This window comes from Neopsephotus bourkii, unplaced genomic scaffold (genome assembly GCF_033783945.1).
Source record: "Neopsephotus bourkii isolate Nb327-2 ecotype Australia unplaced genomic scaffold, CSIRO-AGI_Nbou_v1 NB_1768, whole genome shotgun sequence".
In the NCBI taxonomy this organism is placed as follows: domain Eukaryota; kingdom Metazoa; phylum Chordata; class Aves; order Psittaciformes; family Psittacidae; genus Neopsephotus; species Neopsephotus bourkii.
The window spans coordinates 263,929-287,856 of NW_026902242.1; the positions used below are offsets into that span (position 1 = coordinate 263,929).

Here is a 23,928-nt window from a genome sequence, read left to right on the forward strand (position 1 = left end):
AAAGCCGAGTGGGCACGTCCGGCCTCGGAGACCCACACCCGTGTTGGGGCTCTAATCCGCCCTCGGTGCTCGGCCGCCCCGCTACAGGCCGGAGCTCCACTCCGCTCCGGCACTACGGGCCTAGAGCAGACATGGCGGACCCCTGCCTCAGCGCCCCCCCGCTCAACACCACCGGGCGCGCCGTCGTCAAGGCGACGGGCCGCGCGCCACGGGGCGGTGCCGTGAGGGCGAGGGCGTGTCTCGATTGGTCCCCTTCTCCCCCTCCCTCGCCGGGCTATAAATAAACCACGCTTCCTGATTGGCCGCGGGGAAAAATGGTCGCACCACGTGACTCTCCATCTAAAAATTCCAAGATGGCGGATCCCGTCACGGGCTGAGTCCGTCGGTGGCGCGCCCGCCGCGGTGTCCCGCGCACCGGAGCCATCGCCGCACGGCTCTCCCGCCTCGTCCGCCGCCGACACAGGTCAGTACCCGGCGGCGCACCGCTGCTTTCCACACCCTCGCTTCGGATCGGGCCTCTCCGTGCCGACCCCCGCCGTGGCGTGGGGCCCTTTGGTTGCCCGCCGGGTTGTAATGCCGGCGGGGACGCTCCGGGCCGCCGCGTTCTTCGAGTGACCGTTGGAGCGCGGCTGGTTTTTCCCCTTCCCTCCGTGTTCCGAACCGTGAAGCGCGGAGCGTTCTGGAGAAGGGAGCTGATGGGCAGCTGCTTGAGCCAATCAGAATCGCCCTTGCAGCGGTGGCGGGCGTATTTGAGCCGCTTGGCATTTTTTGCCGCTTTCTGATTGGTCGACGCGCTCGGCGGGGTGGAGCCTCCGCACGCCGTCACTCGCCATGGGGCGGAGGGGCGTGACGGGCAGCTCCTTCTTCCAATCAGCACGCGCGGAACCTCCCCGCCGCTCGCGTTTTTGTGAATGAGGAGGGTGGGGGCCGGCGCCTCCGCAAGCCACGCCCACTTCGCTCGCTGCGGCGTAGCCCCGCCCCTCCCCTGCCGGGCCGCCGCGGCTCCTCCTTCCCCTCCCTCCCTCCCTCCCTCCGCTCACGGCGAGCAGCGCCGCCGCCTCGGTGCTGCGCGGGGCTCGGCGGGAGCGATGCGGGCAGCGGTGAGTGCCGCGGGCGGCGGCCGGGCCCGCACCCGGCTCCAGCCCTAGCCCCAGCCCCGCCGGGCCCAGGCCGTGTGGGCTGTGCTGAGGGCGTGGGCCTGGGGGCGGCGGGGCGCGGGTGTTGGCCGGGGCGGGCGCGGCGGCCCTGCGGCGGGGCCCTGCGGATCCGAGCGGGCTGTGGAGCGGGGTCGGGTCTTGCTCGGCGCTTCCCGGTGATAAGGGTGGACTTGGGGAAAGTTTGTGTCGGTGGGGACGCGCTTCACGGGGCAGCGGCTCCGGGGTTGGAGCACGGAGGTTGTCCAATGGTTCCCCGCTAAAAAGCACCGTTAAAAATGGGGTTTTTGGTAACTCGGAGGATAAAACAAGGAGTGTGCTCCTTAACATCACCGTGTTTTGAGGAGGTAACGTTGGGCTGCAAAGGGAAGATGACAGCTCCGAGCCGAGGCAGGGCTCTACACTATGGCTTCTCCCCCTAAAACACTCCATTTGGGGAGCTGTGGGTCAATAAAGTGCGTGAACCGCTCCGAAATGTAAAGAGTTGCTTGTGCAATGAGAAATGAGGCTAAAAAAGAGAGGTTCTGGTGCGTTCGGAGGAGGATGTTGCTGAGCGTTTGGCTGTGTGTGGGTTTTGCTGCAGGAATTTATCAGGGAAGATGCTGTGCAATCCCTCTGCTCCGTCGGGGTTCTCTGCTGGGTGCACGGCACCTTCGGCAAGCCGAACGTGTTTATATAATGGCTGTTTGGCCACCATCTCCCCCGTTCAAAGGGATGTAAACCTGCCCGTCATGCACAACATTTGCGTGATTGTGTTATGGCACTCGTTTGGGGAGAGTGGAAGGCTTTTTCGGGTGGTTGCCTTGCTTGTCAACAGCCTGCTTTGGGAGCTTTACATAAAGCAGGCTTGTCACCAAACGGGCTTGTTTTGTGCCTGTTAAGCGAGGATTTCATCTTGCCTGGTATTCCAGACTGGATTCCAGGTCTAAAAATGTTCCCAAGAAGTGGGATCGGTGTTAGAAAGCTGTGGGTGGATTCAGGATGTGAAAATCACTTGTAAAGCTGGGAAGCAGGGTGCTGGAGCGGGGTAGAGGCGCTCGCTGGTGCTGTGTGTTTCTTCTCACCAAGCAGCTTGGTTCTGTGCTTGTTCCCAACAGCTGTATTCTGTTGCCTTCCTCATGCTCATGTGAGCCTGGAGAGATGGAGCGAGCATGATTTTGGCTGTTGGCGCTCCAGTCTCCTTGCCAATGCATTTTGATTTACTGCTCTTATGCCCTGTCAATAAATGGGACTGTATTTGCTGCCATCAAAGTGCTTTTGGTTGTTGCCAAAAGCTACCTGGAGTTAATTATTTGAATTAGGGATGGGTTTTCTTTTTCTTTCTTTAATGGCAACATTTGTAAAAGCTAAGGAGCTGTGAAGTTTATATAATAATCTGCTTCTTGGCAAGGTTTCTTATTCCTTTTTCTCCTTTGCTTTCCCTAATGCGGGCTGTTGCGGCCCCGGGTTTTTAGTTGTTTCTGATGTTCCCATCACCCCTCTATGGAGCTTCGAGCCTAAAAGCTGCTGTTGGCACTCGGCAGCCTCTTTGAGGGCACTGAATTAAGGAAGCTCAGCTGCATGTATACAAATATACAGCGATTACGAGGCAACGAAGTTAGTGCAGAATCCTCCTGTAGCCATGGCAATGTGCTCACTCCATTACATTTAGAGATATAAAATGCCACCCAGTTAGAGTAGTTTAGCAACTGCAGCCTCTCTGTATCAAGAGAAATGTGTAAGACATGACTTTCTAGGATTATATGCTTCCTGTTTGGATGTTTTGGCATGTGCATCTGACACATTCCAGTTGCTGATCTTAAGCTGTGCCCTTGGTTGCCCAAATTAAGCGGAAAAAAAGAGTCCCCAAATGTTTCAATCTTTGCAATTTAACTTTGCCATCCTGTAATTCTTTTGGGTTTGCTTCAGGACTTGGCTGTAGAAAGGAGACAGATTAGAAAATGCATGAAATGCATTTTGAAAATTACCTTGGAATACCAGAGGAATTTGCCATTTACTTAATGGGTTGGGGGCATGAAAGAAGAGCATAGGTATGGCATGAAAGTTTTTATTCCCTTGGGAGGAAATGTTGGTGGAGCAGTCTGTGTTCATGTTGTGTGATCTCCAGCAGACTGTCCTAAAATAGGAGAAAACAGGCAGGTGTGAGCTAACTCAACCTGTGGTCAGCACCAAGGGAAACACACAAAGTCCTTGAGGAGCCCAAGGAATATCTGTCAGCCCCAGGTTAGGAGGTCGCAGGCTGGGTACACCAAGGGCCTGTGAACTCTGTAGTGGAAGTTGGTTTCACTGATCACTTGCCTTTTGATGGTAACTTACTAGCAAAAAGAATCAACTAGGGAAAGTAGTTTCTTGCACGTTTTAATCTTTGTGTTGGTCAAAACGCAACTTTTTACTTTGCTGTGCTCATGTTACAGAGGCTTCTGTATTCCCGTTAACACAGAAGAGAACTTGGACAAGAGAAGGCTCTGAGGAGACCTTTAGAGCTGTCTTCCACCACCTAAAGGGGGCTACAGGAAACCTGGAGAGGGGCTTTGGACAAGGGCCTGTAGGGATAGGACAAGGGGAATGGCTTTAACCTGACAGAACAGGGGAGACTGAGATGAGCTCTTAGGCAGAAGCTCTTCCCTGTGAGGGTGCTGAGGCGGTGGCACAGGGTGCCCAGAGAAGCTGTGGCTGCCCCATCCCTGGCAGTGTTCAAGGCCAGGTTGGACACAGGGGCTTGGAGCAACCTGCTCTAGTGGAAGGTGTCAAATGGCAGGGGTTGGAACTGGATGAGCTTTATGGTACCAGACCAGTCTGGGATTCTATGAAAAGGGAAAACAAGAGGGCACTTAGAAGAAGGGGCTTTGAATTGTTTTTGTCACTTTTGGATTGCTTGAAGTGTTCCTGCAGCAGTTGTTTTCCATGCTGGAAGGGTTTTGTAAGGCCACAGTACCTCCTTGTCCTCGTGTTTTCTCAAGGGTAGCATGCATCTGTCTGGGTTAAGTGCAGTGAAGTGTCTGCTAGTGCGATGCTCGCTTCAGGATCTGAAAACCTGGATGCTCATTGCCCAGCTGTGCCAACGTAACCTTGGGCTTAAAACATCTCTTTGGTGTCCTTTTCCAGTTAAAGAAGCGATTGTTACACTCCTTGGCATTGAATGGTTTTGTGTTTACTGGAAATAAATACTCTTGGCATTGTGTGTGTGTGTGTGTAGCAGAGTCTTGGGACCATATTTTTACTTGTCTTGCACCTATTGAGTACACACAGTAATATTACCAGAATAGTTTATTTGCTGAACAGTATCTGTTGCTTAGCTGGTTCCAGACAGCAACACTTGTCACAAACCACAGCGAGATGTTAACTGAACGTGTTATTTGGATACTGGTAACATCATTCATGGAATATTTGCCAAGTATTCTTGATGACTCTTTTGGTGTCCTCATTGCTCCTCCAGGTCACCTCTAGCTTGTTTCCAGTTACCCCATTGCTTGTCTGTCGTCTTTTACCTAGCCTACAAGGCCGGCTGTTGGGTTTGGATTCTGTCAGACTCCTGCTGGGATCCTTCGGGTTTGTGCTTTTGTAGAAGCCTGTTTTGCTGGAGACAGAAGCTGGCAGGATGTGTTTTGTCACTCACTTCAAACCTGCTCGTCAGTTTTGAGTCCTTATCCCTAATGCTTAGTTTCCGGTTTTCAGTAACTTTTGCTCCCAGGTTCCCCAGGTCCAAGCATCCCGATGCTCCAAAGCAATGAAAAGAGCCCAGTTCTCCTCTCAGATTTCTGGGTACAGGGGGAAACCCCATGAAAATGCGTGGGTTTGCCTCATTGTTTAAGCTGAGAAAAGGCAGAAACACTAAAACTGACTGCTTTAATAATCAGAAATGTGGCAATGTTGTTACCTACTGAGAGGCATAAGAAACGGGAGTAAAAGCTGTGTGTGTGTGGGGAGGAAATGAATCTTAGCATTTAGATCTGATTTAGATGGTCTCTGCTATGGGCACTGTCTCTGTATTGCAGCCCTTGGGTGAGGGAACTCCTCAGACTGCTCTAGTAACTCATGCCACCTGCATTTTGATTGTGTTCTGCAGAAAACTGAAGTGGGCCAGGTTTGCTTTCTCCTGCAGTGACCCATGTTGATAAGGCAATCCATAACAGATGATTCGTGAAGTGATGCTTGTCATTGCTTGAATAGCAAGCAGATTTTGGGTGATGCTGCTTCGCTGCAAAACATGGGCAGTTGAAACCGAGAGAAGAGACAAATATCTCCTGTGTTGCCGGCTGTTTGGAGCTAGCTGCCTCAAGAGTGTGTGGGGCGGGGGGGGAATGGGTGAAATAAGGGGGGTAGAGAAGCAGGAAAGCACACAGAGGTTGCATAACAGCTTTGTAAAAGGGAACAATTAGGAAAAGACTGTAAAATCTCTTGGAAAGCTTCTGTGGTTTTCCCTTTGCAAGGAATTACAGCTTGGCCTTCCTCTATAAAAACTCAGGCTTTTCATTCTGTTTTTCATGGTATTCATTGCTAGACATGTCCTGATCAACTCTGTATTTTTTCCCTTGGTGTTTTCCTATTGGATATGACTTGATTAAAAGCTGCTTCAAACTGCCATCTACTAGTGCAGAGGAATGTTGTGTTGACTTGTGGTTATGGGCACACTCAGCCGTCTGCCCTCATCAAGTGATTTAACCTTTGTTCCTCACACAAGAAGCATTTAAAAACCAAGAAGCTGCAAGTTGAAAATGGGATCTCAGACTAATGAGAAACTTCTTCCTAGTGTGGTCAAGATGTAGTTTTAACCTAGGAGTCCTCTGAGATAGACATTTAGTTTGGTAGAGGAGCGGATAGGAGCCAGAGAGGTGCTGGGGAAAGCTGAAGGGAATGTGTGCAGCTCATGTGGCTTATCCAAGGTCTGAGGAAGAAAGAGCTTGTTCTTTTGGAGCATCGTTTAGACTGGAGCTGAGGAACAATTCCTTCCCCAGAGGGTGCTCAGGCATTGGAACAGGCTGCCCAGGGCAGGGCTGGAGTCACCGTCCCTGCAACTATTCACACACTGGGGAGACGAGGCCTCAGTGCCATGGGTTAGTGGTGGCCTTGGCAGGGCTGGAGAACAGTTGGACTTGGTGAGCTTAAAGGGCTTTTCCAACCTGGTTGATCCTGTGATTCTGTAATCATTCCAGTAGTTTGGGCTTATCCATTGGATATGACTAAGTGTTACTCTGGCAGCGTGTTGCCCACGAGGTGATGATGCCTAGGAACACATTCAGTAAGTTCTTCATCTCTCCATGGTGAAGATGTGACTTGCTGAAGTGACAGGTTGAAGCCCGCTGTGTTCGTTCCCTTGTGTTCTTCCAAGTTAGATCTCCCATAGCCTTTCCTGGACGTGTGTATCTGGGCGTTTTATAACCAGCCATAAGCTGTTGGGTGACAAACTCTTATTGTAAGGGGTCTGGTTTTGCAATCAGAGGATAAAATCATGTCGAGGAGATGACCTTCTCCGTGCTGGCAGCATAGCAATGTATTGTTTTAAATCTTTTCAAGCAGCTCACTCTTATTGTAGGGAGCACTGACATCCAGTTGAACTTACCTCCATTTATCTTTTAGGAGTGAAAAAACGCTGCCATTTCCAGCGTAGGAAATAATTCACTTTGTGATTTTTCTGGAGAACTGGTGCTTTAATGAGGTGTCTGTCAGTAAGACTTAATTACTGTTAAATTCTGTGAACATTAGTGTTCTGTAACCAGTTCTCTGTGAAATGGAGCTTCATTTGTCAAACGCACATGAGGGCATTAGTTTGGTACAGTTGGCATTAAATGTAAGAAGCAGCAGTTGTTCAGGGCTACCCTGTCCCTGCTACTGGTGTGCAAGGTGTTGTAAGGTGGTGTACTGGTCTGAACCAGTGCTTTGTCCTGTGTGCAGTTGTGTGAGGACATGGGGAACAAGGTGTGTGTGGCATCACAGCTGCATCCGCACTAATGCCTTTGGACTTTTCACCTTGAGTAAGCAGTTACTTACATTGGCTCTTCAGGATTAAAGGGAGATGAGCATCTTACGCTGGTCCCCTTTCCCCCAGCCATTTCCAAGTTGTCTTCCTGTTTGAGTTTTCATTTTCCTTCAGTAAAAGCCTAAAGCTTGGATGATGTTATTCTTAGCCTGTTAATGTAAAATCCCAGACTGGTTTGGGGTGGAAGGGACCATAAAGCTCATCCAGTTCCAACCCCTGCCATGGGCAGGGACACCTTCCACTGGAGCAGGTTGCTCCAAGCCCCTGTGTCCAACCTGGCCTTGAACACTGCCAGGGATGGGGCAGCCACAGCTTCTCTGGGCACCCTGTGCCAGCGCCTCAGCACCCTCACAGGGAAGAGCTTCTGCCTAAGAGCTCATCTCAGTCTCCCCTGTTCTGGCAGGTTAAAGCCATTCCCCTTGTCCTGTCCCTACAGTTGCTTATGAAGAGTCCCTCTCCAGCATCCCTATAGGCCCCCTTCAGATACTCGAAGTCTGCTATGAGGTCTCCACGCAGCTTCTCTTCTCCTGTGTTTTCCTCATATGCTCAAATAACTTGCATTGTGTTTGCTCAGCAGAAAAGTGTTCAGTTTGGGTGTTGCATGGACAAAACTTTGTCTAGTGTGTGTTGCTCTAAGAAAAGCATCCAAAATGTAAGCCTGAAACAATGAATGAATTCTGTTGGATGCTGTTCCCAGTAAGTACTCAGAAAGAAGTGTTGGTCAAAGTATTCAGAAAGGTGCATTTTCCCAATGGGAATGAGTTTTCCAGGTTTTGTTGATGTTTGCTCCAGTTTCTAGGGGTACTAGAAGGAGAATTCGTAAGTAAAAATGAACTTTCCTGCAGGCTGGATTGTAGTTTAGGGCACTGCATACTAAGAGTTGCTTCTCCAGCCAGCATAGACTTACCAATAAATAAATACCTAGTGCTTTGGCTGAGTCAGGGGGGAACCTGTCTGTGTTGTGGTGGGGATGAGGCTGGCAGGACTCAGACAGAGATTGATCTCTTGTGGCACAGCAGGAAGCCTGGCATTTTTCTTTAGATTGTTTGGGGGGCAAAAAGGGAGCACAGGTACCTGTGTGGGGTATCTCAGGACACACGGGGTCATGTTTCTTGTGGAGGTCTTGTTGGAGGGGATGAATGATGGCACCTGTTATAAACATGGAGAGGGCAAGGAAGCAGTAAGGTGCAGTTTCCTGCTGCCTCCTGCTTCTTTTGCAAGGAGACGATGCAGTTTGAGTGTGCTTGGGGCTGTTGTAGTGCCTTCAGGGCCAGTGAAAGAAATGGCTCCCTTGGATGCTTTAAGCATCTCTATCTATTGGGTTAGTGCTGAACAGAGCCCTTTCTTTCTCTATGTACAGCTCTGGTGCTGCTGTTTGTCAACAACCCAGCCCTGGATTTGTGTAAACCTTCCTTTGCTGTGGGTAGTGATTGCTGTCACAGATTACTGAGGTTCTCCATGTTTAGTTCGGTTGCTGCTGCTCTTAACTCGGTGGCAGCGTGATGAAGCAAGGCCCTGATGGGTTTGGTAGTGAGTATGCACAAAACTTTTCATCTTGCCTTCGTTATGTGATGAAGAGAAAGGGTAAAGCAAGGTGAAGAGGCCACACAGTCAGGTGTGTTTGGATCTAGTGTTAGAGATGCTGCTGAGTAACTGAACCTGCCAGTGCACTGGAACAGATATTGGCTACCGTGAACTGCATTTGCATTTCTGTTTTTTTCCTGACCTACTTAATGTAAATGGACACAATAAATTATCTTCCATATAGATTCTGTGGTGCACTTCTACACAAGACTGATTTTTCTGTTTGAATCTAATGGCAACGTCCTGACTGTGAGAAAATTACAGACTTGGAGAATGGTTTGGGTTAGCAGCTCATCCAGTTCCAACCCCTTGCCGTGGGCAGGGACACCTTCCATTAGAGCAGGCTGCTCCAAACCCCTGTGTCCAACCTGGCCTTGAACACTGCCAGGGATGGGGCAGCCACAGCTTCTCTGGGCACCCTGTGCCAGCGCCTCAGCACCCTCACAGGGAAGAGCTTCTGCCTAAGAGCTCATCTCAGTCTCCCCTGTTCTGGCAGGTTAAAGCCATTCCCCTTGTCCTGTCCCTACAGGCCCTTGTCCAAAGCCCCTCTCCAGGTTTCCTGTAGCCCCTTTAGGCACTGGAGCTGCTCTAAGGTCTCCCCTTCAGGAGCCTTCTCTTGTCCAGGCTGACCCAGCCCAGCTCTCTCAGCCTGGCTCCAGAGCAGAGCTGCTCCAGACCTCACAGCATCTCCATGGCCTCCTCTGGACTCGCTCCAGCAGCTCCACGTCCCTCTTGTGCTGCTGCCACAGAGCTGGGTCAGGGCTGCAGAGGGGGGGTCTCCCCAGAGCACAGCAGAGGGGGAGAATGCCCTCCCTGAGGTTCTGCTCACACTCTGGGGGTGCAGCCCAGCACACGGCAGGGCTCTTGTGCTCAAGCGCACACTGAAGCTGGGTCATGGGGAGCTTCTCCTCACCCAACAGCTCCTCCCCACTGTTAAGTTTTTATCCCCCTTCCCCTGTTTTTACCTGCTTTCAGATGCTGGTAGAGGCTAATGGATGCATTTGAGTAAGGAAGTTTAGTGTGGCAGCATGGTCAAAAGAGGAGGGAAAGGACTAGAAGTGAACAGCAGGGTAGTTGGTGTGATTCCAGGTCAAAGGGTAGCTCTGTTTCTGGCTGCAGTATCCCTTGGAGAAGATGTCTAAGTTGAAGTCGTATTCATGAGAATTATGAATCATTGAGCATAGATGAATCTTTTACTATACAGTCTTATGAGCAGTCCTTGCTGGTTTTGGGTGGATGTACACAGATTACATGGTCCTGTTCACATCTGTGGCTGGATGTGGATAGCTTAGACTGATGTTTCCTGTATTAGTTTCTGTTTTGTAAACAGAAATAGGTGGTGGTGGGACCTGCTGAATCTGATTTTCGGGTCTGGTTCATGGCACTGCAAGTGTAAAGATAGGTGGTGTTCCATTTAGGGGATGGATCAAACCCTTCTCAGTGCAGAAAGCTTACACGCCCATGAAAAAACAAAGCACAGTGCATTCTGTTGATGGGGGGATGAATGGTATGAATCTTTCATGGGCAGTACTGGGCTGATCTTGGTGACCTGGTGGTGTGGGGCAGCTGGGAGAGTGCCGTGTGGTTGACAATGGCCCTGGTGCAGACATACAGACTGTCGGACCGCAGTGTTGTGATGCCGGTTACTGGCAGTGTTAGAAGGCTCAGCTGAATCCAGTTTGGCACTGAAACTGTGCTGCTTCTGGTCTTTGCTATAAAAATGCTGGTCTAAAAATAGCCTGCTGTGGAGGGATGCTGAGAGCAGGGGAGTGGGTGAAGAGCTGGTGCATGGAACACAGGCACAGGGAGTGGTGGCAGGGACGGTGCCACACAGTAATGCTGCTCGCACGAAGTGGGGTCAAGGCAAGCGGGTTTTGCACAAGGTAATAATTCCATTGTAAGAGGAGAAGGAAGTAAGGAAACTGAGACTTGGAGATAGACATTGAACTCTTCCATAAACCTAGGGGTGGCTGGGCTGGCGCTTTTCAAAGGGTATGTGCAATAAAAGCCCAAATAGCAGTTGGGTGAGGAGTATTGCACTCCAGATATGAAATCCTGTGGCGTAACAGCCAAGCCAGGCTGTCCTTGTGTAGGTCCTGTTAGAAATTTGAATTAGAGCTGCAGAGGCACCATAAAGCCATTGCATTTCTGTTTAATGAGGTGCTTGCCTCATTTAAAATGACACAAAACCCCAAGCAACTTGAGATGTAGCTGTCTAATGCTAGAAAAGAGGGCATCTTCTTTGCATGGGGCTTATCACCCCTCCTCGGGAGAAGGATATCCAGTTATTGTATACTTCCCATTCCTAGGTCTTCCCAAGTGCCATTCTGAGTGACATTCCCCACATTCTTTCCTTTGCTGGAAGTTGCTGCTCAAGCCAGGAGGCACTGGAAACGGGGAGATAGCCTAATGAACTAATGCCTGAGCTTTCTCTTCCCTCTGCTGAGGGTATCCCTAGTGTGATATCCCCCAGTCTGAGGAGCTCGATAGGGACATCTAATCCTTCTTGCTTCCTTTTTGTCCCAGTGAGAAAGCATCTTCGGTGTCTACATTCTCAACTCGTAAAGAGGAGCAAGTTAAGGCTATATTTAAATGAAAAGGGGGAAAAAAAAGGAAGGCAGCATATTCTTGGCAATAATTTCCTCTTTTGCTGTAAACTGTCTACATTCCCTGGGGGATGAGGTCTCCCTTTGTGAAAATCTGTTCTGGATTCAGTCTGTTTGACAATCTCTCTGTGTGACTCCCTTCCGTTCTGTGTTATGGTGATGGAAATGAGCAGTGTCTGCTTCTAGGTACTGGGATTGTATTTTCTTTCTTTATCAATCCAAATAACCTCTTAAGTATACCGGGGACAGATGAGGCTTGAATTCCTCCTCTTGCAACACAAGGTGTTCTCTGTTCTACACTGTAAATATTTATCTCTTGTCAAAGCAGAGTGGTTCCTATTGGGAACTGATCTGGCATGTGACAAGGTTTTCCTTAAGGAATTTGTTTCCTTTTATTTACAGTGTTATCGTGTATTTAAATTCCAGGGCCTCAGTGTATAGCTCTGAGGCTTGTTCCTAACACTGGCAACACAAATGGAAAGCAACAGAGCCTCTGAATACAGCTAAATGAATTCTGAGCATATGCTGTAGCCAACCAACAAGTGTGGGTGTGAAATTCATGCAAACACAAGAAAAGGTACTAATGTTTTCCTGCAGCTACAGGAGGATTCCTAAATGAGAAGGGCTTTCTGGGCAGTAGAGAATGGGCTTCCAATGCAGTGCTTGGGGTGGCCGTGATGGAAAGAGCATGTTTCGGGCATAGGTGTTTCAGTACCTGGCTTTTTGCAGTCAACTATCTCTTTCCCTGCCCTTTATGGGGCTCTTTCCTCCTAGAGCAGGCCCTCGCAGACCCTTTCTATGGCTTCATGTAGCCTCCCTGCCAGCAAATATGCTTTGTCATAACCTTTCTTCAGGAGCATCAGTGCTGGGAGCTTTACTGAGTGGAAATTGCTGTTGTGTTTACCACAGGTATGGAGCTTTTGGGGAGTCGGAGGGTGCTCTAAGCTCTGCAGTGTCTCTTACATTCCTGGGTAAATTTCTGTTGTATTGTGCCATATGTGGGAGGCTTATTCAGTCTGGAAAGGTCTGATTTTTGGTTGTTACATCTGCCTAGCTTTAGCACACAGCTGGTTTTTGATGCTAGCAGTGGATGAGTTTCTTCGAGCTCATTAGGTATCTGACTTCCCCAAGTACTTTGAGAGAAGCTGAGGTCTGTCAAGTAGGTATCCTCATTGGAGTACTTTCTTTCCCCTTCTTTTAGGAAACAGGCTCCTGGAATAAGTTAGTGAAGCTGAGTTCGGTCCCTGCCACAACAGGGAAGAGCTCCTTATAAATGTGCAGAACGCATGTCTGGGGCTATATCCAAAACTGGCCTTTGAGCTTGTCTCTCCGATTCCGAGGTGATAGGCAGATAAAAGGAAGTGAAAATAAAGAGATAAAGAGAAATGCTTTCTTTGGTGCTGATGTTTCAATACAGAATCCCAGAATCCCAGCCTGGTTTGGGTTTGAAGGGACCTTAAAGCTCACCCAGTTCCAACCCCTGCCACGGGCAGGGACACCTTCCACTAGAGCAGGTTGCTCCAAGCCCCTGTGTCCAACCTGGCCTTGAACACTGCCAGGGATGGGGCAGCCATATATGTATTTACATATATGTATTTACATATATATATTATATGTATATACACATCTATGTGTATATATACATGTGTATGTACATATATGCATATAGACACATGTAAATATATATACACATATATGTATATACATTTCACAAATCTCTCTTTCATATAGATCTATATGAATCCTTTCTATATTTAATCTTTCCAGATAGATGTATTTCGGCTTGATGTGTCTCTCAAAACTTCAAGGACAACAGATGGATGTCCCAGTATTGCCTTTCAGAAGCAGCTCTCCCGAGTTGCTCATCTGCTATCAAGTCATGTGAACTGCAGCTCTTGCTCTGAAGTATCTGCCTTCAGGGGTGCATGGTCGATACAGCTTTTATTTCCTTCTCTCTTGCATCTTGTGGGAAATGGGCTGTTTGTGGCTTTGGGGCAGCAAGCTCTTTCCTGGTCTGTGGAAGGATTTGGAACTGGGAGTTGATGGAGCTTTGTTGGGGTCATTTACAGCTTCAGGTAGAGTCTTTTTGATAGTACTTTTTATTGAGCTTCCAAGTGAGGGTGCTAAAAGTAAATGTCCAAAACTACTTGCAAATACTCTTATGTTCAGTGTGGGGACTTGTTTTTTAATAGATACCTTGGAATCATAGAAGGCTTTTGGTTGGAAATTACCTAAGAGATCACCAAGGCCCTCAGTGCCATGGGTTAGTGGTGGCCTTGGCAGTGCTGGGCAATGGTTGGAATTGATGACCTTAAAAGATCTTTTTCCAACCTGGTTGATTCTGTGATTTTATGATCTAGTCCAGTGTTTCCTTGAACTAGAATTAAAGCTGGCTCTGTCAGAGGGAACTCTTCTGTGTCTTGCTTTAACACAGTAAAGTTCAGCAGAACTGAAGCTGCTTTTGGATGTTCCTGGCTTCTTCCTAGAAGTGGCTGCTGATGTACATATTTACTGGTACGTATTTACTGCCTTCTGTGCATCTGGATGTGGCAGCAGCCTCTGCTCCTTTCCACTTCAGTTTATCTCCCTATTCCAGCTTCGGAACAGATCCTGACAGCCTGCTTTCCCCTGCCCCAGTGCGCAGAGTGCTTTGCATGCAGAGTGATCTGAGGGAGCAGGGAGGCACGTTGGATTTGCAGTGCTGTGTGCTCTTCCTTGAACAGCTCAAATGCAGAGGAGTTGTTTGGATGACCCAGCAGTGTGTGTTTGCAGCATGGCAAGACATAGGGTGCCCAGAGAAGCTGTCGCTGCCCCATCCCTGGCAGTGTTCAAGGTCAGGGGCTTGGAGCAACCTGTTTTAGTGGAAGGTATCCTTGCCCATAGGTCGGAACTGGGTGATCTTAAGTCCTTTCCAACCCAAACCATTCTATGATTCTATTCCTGTTCATGTATTTTAGAGTAGCAGTTCTGTAGCAGGTGATGAAGAGGCATTCTGCACAGCAGAGCTGTGGTGGCTAATGGCAGCTCAGAGAATTATTGAGGATGGAGAAGACCATTAAGACCATCGAGTCCAGCCATTCCCCAGCACTGCCAAGGCCACCACTAAACCATGTTCCCAAGCACCACATCTATACAGGGACAGTGACTCCAGCACTACCCTGTTCAGCCTGTTCCAGTGACTGAGCACCCTCTGGGGAAGGAATTGTTCCTCAGCTCCATCTAAACCTGCCCTGGTGCAGCTTGGGGCTGTTTCCTCTTGTCATCTTGGAAGCAGAGTAATTCTTCCTGGTGTAGCAGTTGAAGCTGTTAAGTGTGAAGCTTTCGGGAGGATATTTAGGAGCATGCAGAAGTGCAAAATCCCCTAACCCAGCCTAGGGAATAACAGATCCTGAAGTTTGGGCTATGGTGTTTGGAAAATGGATGGAGAAGGCTAAAGAGGGTCAAACCCTGGCTTAACTTACTTGGCTTGATTCCTAACCTGAAAGAGGGATGTCTTAGAGGGAAGAATAGTGTGTTTATGCTGTTCAGTGTGTAAAGCCATAAACAGGGGTATAATTTTTACTCTAGATCATAGAAAGCTAACAGTAGAATGTTTGCACATGCGAGCTTGGGCTCTATGACTTCCTTGAGGATGCTGACTTGAAGCCTCTTCAACTGGCGACTGACAGTGCTTTAAAACCTATCTTCAACCCAGTTCTGTGAGTGATACTGTATCAGTCCTTGAAATACATCCCAGTTTTTTATGGCTTTACTATCCAGTTGCCTTCTTTCAAGGACCAATTCCAATTTGTCTTGCTGTGTTCATGTTGTGCAAGCAGACAAAATAGGATCTATAAATCCTCATGGAAACGGAGCTCTTCCTTTACTCCGAGTTTAATAACAGCCCTGGTGCTGGAGCAACACCTGGGAAGTGAAGTCCCAAAGTTGGGTGGCTTATGTCTCTCTATAGACAAGATCTTCTTCAAAGGTTTTTGTCCTGTTTGCTTTGATGGTGCTATAACCCGAGCCCAAAGCCCCTCAAGTGCATGTAGTTCCACTTGCTCCTGCCCTGCTTTTCTTGCTTGTCAGCTGCAAGCTTGAAATATTGACTGAAGAGTCTGGTTGTTATTAAAGGCTGCTGTTGCTCATTAAAAATGGAGCCCTGCTTAGAGGGGTACAACACAGGAATTGACATCGTCCTGCTGATGGAGTTGATTTTCTATTCTAGCCATGTATGTGGCTCGAGAGTGGGACTTGGGAGTTAAACATGGAGCAAGCGGCATTCCCCCTTGTCGTATCGCTCCATGCCCTTGTCAAAAGCTCCTTTCCAGCTTTCTTGTTCCTTTAAAGGTTTTTTGATGGCAAAAAGAGCTGTTGACTTAGCTGCTCGTGTTCTGTGTTATCTGTGTTTCAGTGTTTGACTGCCAGCTCTGTCATGCTCTTACAGGTGTATGTCAACATCACTTTTCATGTGCTGATGAGGAGAGGAGGAAAGGTTTTGCCAATAAATAACACAAAGAAGTTTATATTGCACTTTACCTTTAAAGCTGTATTTTTATTTTCCTGTACACTGCTGTATCCTCTGTGCGTATATGTGAAATCTGTGCTTAGGTGATGCCCTGGTTAAGATCCTTTGAGTAAGAAGATGCGCAAATACATAATGCACTGCATATACACTGGGTAGAGATTAGGCTTTAGCAGAAGCTCTTCCCTGTGAGGGTGCTGAGGCGCTGGCACAGGGTGCCCAGAGAAGCTGTGGCTGCCCCATCCCTGGCAGTGTTCAAGGCCAGGTTGGACACAGGGGCTTGGAGCAACCTGCTCTAGTGGAAGGTGTCCCTGCCTGTGGTCTGGATCGCTGTGTTGCTGTGGAAACCAGAGTGTTTTGGTAACAGCATTAGCATTCAGTGCAAGGCAGAAGCACGCAAACATGCTAACGTGTAAACTGCAGCTCCTGTGATGCTCTGTTTTGTGGGTGAGGGTGTGCTCTTGTTTCATGATCTGGGCAGTCACCCCGAAGGCCTGCATGCTTTCCTGCAGTGGATAGTTGCACTCACAGCCCTGTTTCTGTAGGGCAGGCTCATGGGAGCCGGAGTTTGGGAGCAAAAGGGGATGTGTGTATGAATGGTGGTAACAATTCTTGCCAGTGGCCTAGTAAGGCTGCATTAATAGGTGTTCTTTGCAGGGGGTGTGTGATGTCTAGGTGTAGAAAATGGCATTGGTGTTGTCCTCAAACAAAAGAGCTTTCTGGGGCTTAACAGTGAGTGTTTAAGCCACTTAACTAAGGCATGGAGAAACATAATGCAGAAGCGAGCTAAGTGGCTCCTTCCAGACCGTGGCTGGGCAGGGCTGGGTGAGCAGGCATGGATGCCTTCTTTCTGCAAGGGAGGTGAGCTCATGTGCTGCGTATGGGGAGGTGGAGATGGTGGACCATGACTGAGTTAATTCAGGGCTGAGCCAGGTAAGCCTGTGAAGCGGTCGGAGAGTCCAGGGAGAAGAATGTGTTTGGATCTTGTCTTCAGCTCTGGGACCCTCACTATAAGAGAGACATTGAGATGCTGGAGCAGGGCAGAGAAGGGCAATGGAGCTGGTGCAGGGCCTGGAGCACAAGTGTGATGGGGAACGGCTGAGGGACCTGGGGGGTTCAGTCTGGAGAAGAGAAGGCTCAGGGGGGACCTGATCGCTCCCTACAACTGCCTGACAGGAGGATGGAGCCAGGAGGGGCTGGGCTCTGCTCCCAAGGAACAAGGGATGGGACAAGAGGAAATGGCCTCAAGCTGCACCAGGGGAGGTTTAGATGGAGCTGAGGAACAATTCCTTCCCCAGAGGGTGCTCAGGCATTGGAACAGGCTGAACAGGGCAGGGCTGGAGTCAACGTCACACACTGTGGAGACGAGGCCCTCAGTGCCATGGGTTAGTGGTGGCCTTGGCAGTGCTGGGGAATGGTTGGACTGGGTGAGCTTAAAGGGCTTTTCCAGCGTGGTTGATCCTGTGATTCTAAGCTTGCATCGTGCAGCTGGTGTCAGTTTGTGCTGTCAGTGTGGCACCAGTTGTTGGGGTTTTGTTGGTGTTCTTTCTGTGCCAGGAACACTGGGATACCCCTGTTGCAGAATAAACCCCACAACCCCTTGTGATACTTTTGTTCTTCTGTCACCTATTTTCCAGGGAGCAGCAGAGGGCTAATCGGCCACTTGAAAATGATGCAACAATTTGTTTGTTGGAGACCTTGAGGCATGTTTCTTTCCAAGAGCATGACAAAGGTCAGTGCTTAAAAAGCACGGTGGTGGTGGTAGATGGGAACAGTAAGGTTCTCATCCTGCACTGAACACCAGGGTAGTTGAGAACATGGAGAATTAAGTTTCTGGTCCAGACTAGCCCTGCACTGAAGTCAGTTCCAAAGGAGACTTGGGGAAATGTTTTACTTGACAAAAGAATGATGTGACAGGGTTGCTTTAGACTTAATTATTTTTTGTGGCAATCAGATAGCATTCAATTAAATAACAGGGAAAAAAAAAAAGAACTGGCCTAACCTTAAACAATGTTTGTTCTTGAAAGAAAAAGTCAATATTCTTTTTGCAAGTTAATGAAATAACTCGCAGTGATTGATGACACATGTACTCAGCTATTTTGTGCTGCTAGAGCAGATGGGTTGGGCACAGCGAGTGACCAGGAATTGTGATTCTTTTTCAGAAGGAACAAGAAGTTCAGATGTGGGTTGTAGCAGCCGAAGTACAGTTGGGGCTGTTCAGCCTGGAGAACAGAAGCTGCGTAGAGCCCTGAGGGCAGCTTCCAGTGTCTGAAGGGGGCTACAAGGATGCTGGAGAGGGACTCTTCATCAGGGACTGGAGTGACAGGACAAGGGGTGATGGGATCAAACTGAAACAGGGGAAGTTCAGGTTGGAGACAAGGCAGAAGCTCTTCCCTGTGAGGGTGCTGAGGCGCTGGCACAGGGTGCCCAGAGAAGCTGTGGCTGCCCCATCCCTGGCAGTGTTCAAGGCCAGGTTGGACACAGGGGCTTGGAGCACCCTGCTCTAGTGGAAGGTGTCCCTGCCTGTGGCAGGGGTTTGGAACTGGATGAGCTTTGAGGTCCCTTCCAACCCAAATCAGTCTAGGTTTTTGTCCCTAGTTTTCCCTACCTCTGTATGAGGATTTGAAAGCACCCCAGGTAAAGAATGGTGAATTGTGTATTTTTAGCAGTTGTGAAAGCTGAGCTAGAGTGAAAATGTGGTTGGCAAGTTTGGTGTTCAGTTGTTTCCTGAAACTAATTACATAAGTGTTGGGGTTTTTGTCTATATCAGGCTGTTTTAAAAGGAAAGAAGGATTGTGTGTGCACAGGCAGCCAGAGAAAATAAGGCTTGTTTTGAAACCTTCATTATTCATACAGTCCCAGACTGGTTTGTGTTGGAAGGGACCTTAAAGCTCATCCAGTTCCAACCCCCTGCTATGGGCAGGGACACCTTCCACTAGAACAGGTTGCTCCAAGCCCCATCCAGCCTTGCCTTCAGCACTGCCAGGGATGGGGCAGCCACAGCTTCTCTGGGCACCCTGTGCCATGTGACTGCCCTGCATGAATTTAGGGTTATCTTAATAAGTAGTGGAAGTTGTGTTTGGATCACAGGCACCCAAAATGAAGCTTGAGGTGCTGCTGAGTTTGAAATTGGAACGTTCAGTTGGTGCGAGCGTGCTGCCTGCTGGGTCACACACACTCTTCCTGGCACTGAAATGTTGTTAGGGCGTTTCATTAACAAGAATTGACCATTTTTGTTCAATTTTCAGTTAAATATTCAGGATTTTGGGGGTGGTTTTTTTGTGCTTTGAATTCTTGTAGCTGTGATTTGCAGGGAAGGGATGAAGAAATGGAGGTGGTCCATAAACTCCCTGTATTCTTCTACCTTTGGTCCAGCACTGCTTTCAGCTGTCCGATTTGAACTCTTTTCCATGCAGAAATACTAGGATGGAGGCAAAACATGGGATGAGGGAAGAAGAGGGCTTCAGGAAAAGCCAAGATGGTGGAGTTTTATAGGTAACTGCCCAATTTGTTCAATCTCCTCCAAGGCTTTGGAAGCAGCTGGAGCGGGCTCCTGAGGCAGACTTCTCCTTTCTGCCTCCCACGTGGATCCATCTGTGAGACTGCTTGTTCTTGCTGCTCTTGCTGAGAAACTGGATTGAGCTCAGAAGCATCCTGCTCCTTCAGACCCTCTGCCAGAGCCTTGCTAGTTAAGGAGAGCTCTGGAATCCTACGTATTCCCAGGTTTTTGCACACAGGCAGTTGCGTTTCTCAATCTGCAGCTATTCCATGAGCCCTGCTCCCACTTGACTCTAAACCCAGTTTTCCAAGCTGTTGCCCACTCTATCAAGTTGAGCTCCCACAGAGTGAACATGAGGTGGTATTTCCAGATTTGCTCATGTTCCTAAAAGTGATCTTGTGTTCAGAATTTTGGATCATGCATTGGAGGCTTTAGGTCCACTCGTCATCCACTTGGTTGTTCCCAAAGCCTTGGTTTTTTGCTTTCATGTGGATTTGGGATGCCTTCAATGCTGCTTTAACAGCAATGCATATCAAGGCCTAAAAATAAGGGGGATACCAGTAGATCCCCTTTTCATCTGTCCAGCTATTAATGTCACATATGGAGAAGTAGAAATGATGTTAATACTTTGTGTACTTCTGGCAATGAAGGGCTGCAAAAACTGCATGGTACCCACCAGAAGATCTTAATGTCATTCTTTTTAGGACATGGAGGCATCTACAGCTTTCAAAGCAACTGTAACTGTTGGTTGTGGTGGTCTGTAGATGGTAGGAGGGATTGGATGCAGAGATGTAGAAAGTCTAGTTACAGAATCCCAGACTGGTTTGTATTGGAAGGGATCTTAAAGCTCATCCAGCTTCAGCCCCCTGCCACAGGGAGGGACACCTTCCACTAGAGTGGGTTGCTCCAGGCTCTGTCCATCCTGGCTTGAATACTTCCAAGTAGAGTCATAGGATCAACTAGGCTGGAAGAGACCTGTAAGATCATCAAGTCCAGCGAGGAAAACAGACTTCTGCTAAGGGCAAGCTGTAGTGGTGGCATTATGTTTTAGTTTAGCATTGAAATGGGTGAAGAAGTCTTCACCTGTACTCAAATGTCAGTGTTTCTACTGAAATACCAGTTTGGGTTAGTTTCTCATCACGTGGATTGATGCCACTAAGGTGGAAGGACTGCCACCGGAGATCAGTTGGAGCTGGTGACTCCACTTCAAAACCAAACTAAAGCATGGGAAAGGCAGCCTTACTTAAGGGATCTGTGTGCTCTGCCCATCATAGTGGGGTATTTCTTGACAGCAAGAACCAGAAGGAGCTGAAAGTGTAGAAAGTAGTTTTTCTTCACTGTTTTTATGAAGGATTTGTGCTACACATGGTGACTTCTATGTATGTTCCTACCCTTGAATAGCTGTGGGTTAGTTCTGTGTTAATAAGGTGGCTCACAGTTAGTAGTGTTGTGCCACTTGTGGCTGGTGTTCAGTTCATTCTCATGTCTGCTGGTGTCTTCAGTGCATGTATAGCACTGCTTAACAAGCCACTGCCTAAAATAAAGCAGGATTGCTCCAACAGCAACTACCAGGAACTGTCTAGCAATGTATTATAGTCTTCTCTGAAGGAACTGTGTAAATACACAGTAAGTATTGGTTATTCTTGAAGTCTTAACGCACATAGACTGTAATTTAACACTTAGGACGAATGTGGTTAGAGAGAGAATCTCTTTCTGATCATTATAACATACAAAACCTGTCACAAAGTTAAAATGTTTAGTGGGAGCATATAAGCAGTAAATGCTCACAGCGTGTATCTGGAAGTGGAAGTTGAAGGGAGAGGCAGAAACACACTCTTGGCTGGCATGTGAGAGTAGCACTTGTAATGGTTGGCATTGAAATGTCAGCATTTGCTAAACAAATGCACTGTGTTTTAATTCTTTCAAGTACTGGGTAATGATTCTGTGTTTCTTAGGTGGTACATTTGAATCATTGTGTGGAGCTCTGGATCTTAAAGGTAGGAACCTTTTGGCTGTGCTACTGCAAGATAAGAGCGTGGAGAAAACAAGTAGCAAAGATGGGATGCTCCGGTAATAAATGCCAGACTGGTCAGTCTGGATCTGTGCTAACTGTGTGAGAAGCTGTTTGTAACAGTGGTTAGGTTGGGGTTTCTGCTTAATTATTAGTTACACCCTTCTAACTGTAACGAAGGCTTCAGCTACTCCAGCTCAGTCTGCTCCCTGTTCTTCTGTGTGGGTGCCTGAGTGCTGTGTAGGTACTTCCAGTTGCGAGTGTTTTAATGAACGCAGGTGTAATTACCACTTGTGTGGAAACTCAGGAACTGAGTTTGCTGTGAGATTTCAGTGCAAGGGTAGAAAGTTGTAAGGAGTAAACTGTCGTGCGAAAGGTGGGACTGTCACATCCCAGAACTGAATTGATTTGGTGACTGTAGAGTGGGGTGTTCTGTCTTTAAAGGTACTTCAATTGCCATGTTCTCCAGCAGCATCCAAGGTGTACCTTGGGAGGTGTTTCACAACAGGACATGAACTTGGTGGCACCCGTCTGAAACACTCTCCTGCCAGCCAGTGACTCGTCTTGTAAAGAAGCACTTGGTGGTTGTCCCCTTTCCTATGGAGTCTGTCCATTTGCTTTTGGAATTCAGGCACTCTTGTGTTTCATAGTGCAACTAAGAAGGAATATGGGATGCTCTCTGCTCCAGCTTTCCACACAAAGTATCTGTTCTTATCTTTTTACTTACTTGTTTTCCACCCAAACTCTCTCCCAGAAAAAGTGGGGAAAACTTCTTGCTCTGAGAGAAATGGATGGAAAACAAAGGGATTGGTGACTTCTCTGCCATGATTCTGCATCACTCTAATATCTTTAAGTCATCTCATGATCTGTTTCACCTGCATGAGGAATTTGTACCAAAGACAGAAACGCTGCCTACAGAGACCTACAACTCTTTGAGAGGATGATGATGTTTGGGGCTTGCAAATGTGTTTTCTGGGAGAGGTCTGGTTTGAGAATCACTGCAGGAAAACCAATGGACAGCACTCATGGAACTTGGTCTTCAGGGGCAGAGTCAGTGAAGCTGTTTTCTGCTTGAGAAGAAGAAGCTGAAGTGATGTCAAAGGGTTGTGTCGAGTCCTCAAGACTGCTGCTCCTGGTCTTGTCAGCTTGCAAAGCAGTGGCTCTGGAGACATGGTCCCTAGAGAGAAGAATCAGCCCTGGAGACTGTTTCACACTGCCTCTGCACTAAATAAAGATGCAGGAAATCATTTTGTGGTCACAGTACATTATTATTGCTTTCAAATAGCTATATGCCTTTCCCTTCTCTCCTCCTCCTTTCATATATATAGATCCTGTATTGGCAGGGTTTCGCAAGCAATCACTGCAGAGCAACAGCAGCTTTTGTCTTGTTCCTCTGGTTAAACTTTGGGTTCTCTTGTGAAAGAAGATTTAACCACCAGCTCTCCATAGGTGTGAATCTGTGGAAAGCATGGGCATGCTGCAGCATCAGGTTGTTCACCGACTGCATGGTAGGAAGCCAAGCAAGCACCAGGATGGTGTCATCATTTTACATGGGGCATGTGGGATTAAGCTTAATACTGGTTGTGCCTGTTAATACAGGAAGGGGCCTAATACCTTGGTTGATTTTCTTTGGTGATGGGGGCATGTGATGGAAATCATCTTGTTATAAGAATTTAATCTGCGGTATCAGGCAGCAGGATCATACAGTCCCAGCCTGGTTTGGGTTGGGAGGGACCTCAAAGCCCCTCTCCAGGTTTCCTGCAGCCCCTTTAGGCACTGGAACTGCTCTGAGGTCTCCGCTTCAGGAGCTTTCTCTTGTCCAGGCTGACCCAGCCCAGCTCTTTCAGCCTGGCTCCAGAGCAGAGCTGCTGAGCATCTCACAGCATCTCCATGGCCTCCTCTGGCCTCTCTCCAACAGCTCTACGTCCCTCTTGTGCTGTTGCTCCAGAGTTATCTTCTGTGATAATGCTTTTGGATGATGGGTCTTTCCATGGCTTTTAGAGATCAATCCCCAGGATGCTGTAGTGCTGCTACAGAAGTGCCAGGATGCAGAAGGCACTCTCCTAGCATCCTTTCTGCTGTTCTATTAACAAGAGTTGCCCTCCTTGTACCGCTAAAAGGCAGTGTCTTTTAATACTCAGGGGTCTGAAATGCAGCACAGCTTTCTCTGGACATAAAAATAACCTTCAATGCAGAGTGATGAGTATAGTAGGTGTATGACTTACACCATGTTTTGATGCTTTGAATCAGCGAGCTGTTAGGTTTGTTTAACTGAGGGTTTAAAGTGATCTTGTCAGCTGGCTCTAGTGTTGCCGTCCGGGGGTGGTGGTGGCATGCCCTGAGAGGGCCTGCAGATGAAGCAAGCTCATTGATGGTATCCTGAAGCAACCAGCCTGACTTGGCTTAAAACAATCTTGCAAGTTCACCCTTAGGCCAAGATTTTTATCTTGGTTGAAGTACCGCAGCAATTTAAGCTCTGGAAACTAGAGCTTTGTAAAGAGAGCTTGCCCAGAACTTTAATGACTGGGTACTGCACATCTGTACTTGGGACTTGGAGAGAGGCACATCTGGAATAGGCTGGGGAGGGGAAGGT

General features: G+C 48.2%; 1 protein-coding gene across 10 annotated transcripts in view; it reads left to right on the forward strand.

Moving 5' to 3' along the window:
- The first annotated feature begins 290 nt into the window (after positions 1-290).
- The window catches only part of HDAC4 (histone deacetylase 4), a 210,006-nt gene continuing 186,368 nt past the window's right edge, over positions 291-23,928 (forward strand). For 4 of the 10 annotated variants that reach the window (XM_061378976.1, XM_061378966.1, XM_061378974.1 and 1 more), the window contains exon 1: positions 292-463. The gene's annotated coding sequence lies outside the window, so the exon portion shown is untranslated. Of the gene's footprint in view, positions 464-1,006; positions 1,101-7,708; positions 7,828-13,735; positions 13,836-17,451; positions 17,558-23,928 lie in introns of those variants that run through there. The other 6 variants (XM_061378971.1, XM_061378975.1, XM_061378967.1 and 3 more) reach the window with 5 other exon arrangements.